At 50.4% G+C, this 2,388-nt stretch overlaps 2 pseudogenes; both read left to right on the top strand.

The window, feature by feature from the left end:
- Positions 1–1,465: 1,465 nt before the first annotated feature.
- On the top strand, positions 1,466–1,582 carry LOC136660926 (5S ribosomal RNA; annotated as a pseudogene).
- Positions 1,583–1,763: 181 nt separating this feature from the next.
- Positions 1,764–1,886, top strand: LOC136660982 (5S ribosomal RNA; annotated as a pseudogene).
- The last annotated feature ends 502 nt before the right edge of the window (positions 1,887–2,388 follow it).

Here is a 2,388-nt window from a genome sequence, read left to right as displayed (position 1 = left end):
AGGGTGTCCACGATACTTTTTACTCCCAGTCAAAAAAAAAAATTGCAAGTAAGATTGCAAATAAGAGGGGGATCATCATCACAGCAACACCGGCCTGGTGCCAGTCCCTCCTCTCTCTACGTCAGTGTTTCCCTCCTGGAAAATAAGGAGTATTAATTAGTGGCCCTCGATCAGGCACTGCTCTGTCGGCCAGTTTGGGGGTTTTGTGTTAAGGTGCCAGAACTGTAGGAACTCACAGGCAGACTGATCATTATTTGCGCAGATCATTCCTGCGTGTGGCCCTTGGAATGGAGTAAGTACTTGGTCTCAGTCTGTCACCTGCCATCTTGCACCCAGCCTCCCACCCTCAGCCACGGTCCTGCATCTGATTCCAGTTGGTGGACCTTGGTGGGCTAGTGAACAGAAACATCGATCCCACAAACGTGATATTTTCTCACCCATCTTCTAAGACAGTGGTTCCCTAACTGTTGGGTCGTGACTCACCAGCCTGAGAACTACAGTCATTGCCCCTTTACGGGACAGGGAAAGCAGCAACATGATCCCCTGGATTGTGCCACTGTAGGGACATAGGGGCTTTTCTGTAATTCACCCTAGTCCCTGCCAGTGTCCAGGGAGTGCAGGGAGCCCACTCATGACCTAGTTTCACAATCGCAACCAGGAAGTGGGCGGCAATTACTTTTTTCAGTGTTTAGAGGTGCAGAAAGCCATACAGTGGGCTCCACAGGGCCCTCCACACCCCCTGGACACAGGCAGGGACTAGGGTGACTTATAGAAAAGCCCCTACATCTCCCGCAGCAGCGTGATCCTGGGGATCGTGTCACTGCTTTACATTTCACCCCTACAAAGACCTATCCTAGTCTTTGAACTCCCAGAGAGTTTGAGAATCGGTGTTCTAAAGTATCAAACTCATTTCACGTAGTGGGCCGAACAGCATTCGTGTTGCCTGCGGAGGACCAGAAGTGACATCATTAAGAAGGAAGTGATGTCATAAAGCAGATGATGGCCAGAAGTAAGTACTTTGTTCTCACATAGGAACTCACCAGCTCCAAATGACAGAAGAGAAAGTGTTCAAGTCTTGATCGTATTTCCAAGATATGAGAGAGCCCAAATATCACGCCTGGAGAGACCATTTACCGTGCAAGCCACCCTTTCAGCAGCACTGCTCTCTCAGCATCACTTCACAGCTCGGCAACTGAGAGGCGCTCTGCAAACTGGTGACTTGGCATAAGCGGCGCAGCTGAAAGGGTGGCCCGCGTGATAATTCGGCTCCCCTAGCACTTCAGCAGCATCTCCTTCTCTCACCCTTGTCGTGCTGCCCTTTACTCCATAGCACTCCTTGCCTCCTTCCATCTCTTCCTATCAGAGCCTCTGCAGAAACAGTGGCGTCGAAAGGGCAGTGCTGGAAGAGCCCAGCTATAATGGGAGAAAGAGCTTCCAGGGGCCACATCTGGCCTGCGGGTCTTATGTTGACACCCCTTACCCTGCACATGCCTGAACTTGTCTGATCTCGGAAGCTAAGCAGGGTCAGGCCTGGTTAGTACTTGGATGGGAGACCGCCTGGGAATACCGGGTGCTGTAGGCTTAAAACATAGTCTTTCCAGACTGAAGGTTGCCAACCATCTCCCTATACTGAACACTATCTCCCGATCTTGTCTGATCTTGGAAGCTAAGCAGGGTCAGGCCTGGTTAGTACTTGGATGGGAGACCGCCTGGGAATACCGGGTGCTGTAGGCTGATACCATAGTCTTTCCAGACTGAAGGTTGCCAACCATCTCCCTATACTGAACACTATCTCCCGATCTTGTCTGATCTTGGAAGCTAAGCAGGGTCAGGCCTGGTTAGTACTTGGATGGGAGACCGCCTGGGAATACCAGGTGCTGTAGGCTTATACCATGATCTCGGAAGCTAAGCAGGGTCAGGCCTGGTTAGTACTTGGATGGGAGACTGCCTGGGAATACCGGGTGCTGTAGGCTTATACCATAGTCTTTCAAGACTGAAGGTTGCCAACCATTTTTGTTCTAAGTTTATCTAGAACTAGTACCTGATTTTTTAAAAATGTTGCTGATTAATCATATCAATGTTATGCCCCAATCCTATCCTTAGGGGAGTATGCCTTGGAGGCATTGTTTGCAGCCTATGGCAGGTGGAGGGAGTCAGGAGGTCTTGAGGAAAGGGAAGGGTTTTGTTCCCTTATCTATGGATAAGACGCTTGATTTTCTAAAGGTCTCCTCGAAGATACTCCCGCTCTATCGCTGATGACATCCAAGGAGAGCAAGCAGGCAGAACAGGTCAAACGGAGGGACTGGATTTGGTGTGTGTGTTCGCCACCATGATCCACCCCTCTTTGATCCGGTCCCTGTCTTCTGCCCTCCACCACTATGTGCCCAG

Source organism: Tiliqua scincoides, chromosome 9 (genome assembly GCF_035046505.1).
Source record: "Tiliqua scincoides isolate rTilSci1 chromosome 9, rTilSci1.hap2, whole genome shotgun sequence".
Taxonomy (NCBI): Eukaryota; Metazoa; Chordata; class Lepidosauria; order Squamata; family Scincidae; genus Tiliqua; species Tiliqua scincoides.
This window is presented reverse-complemented; position numbering and strand designations above follow the sequence as displayed.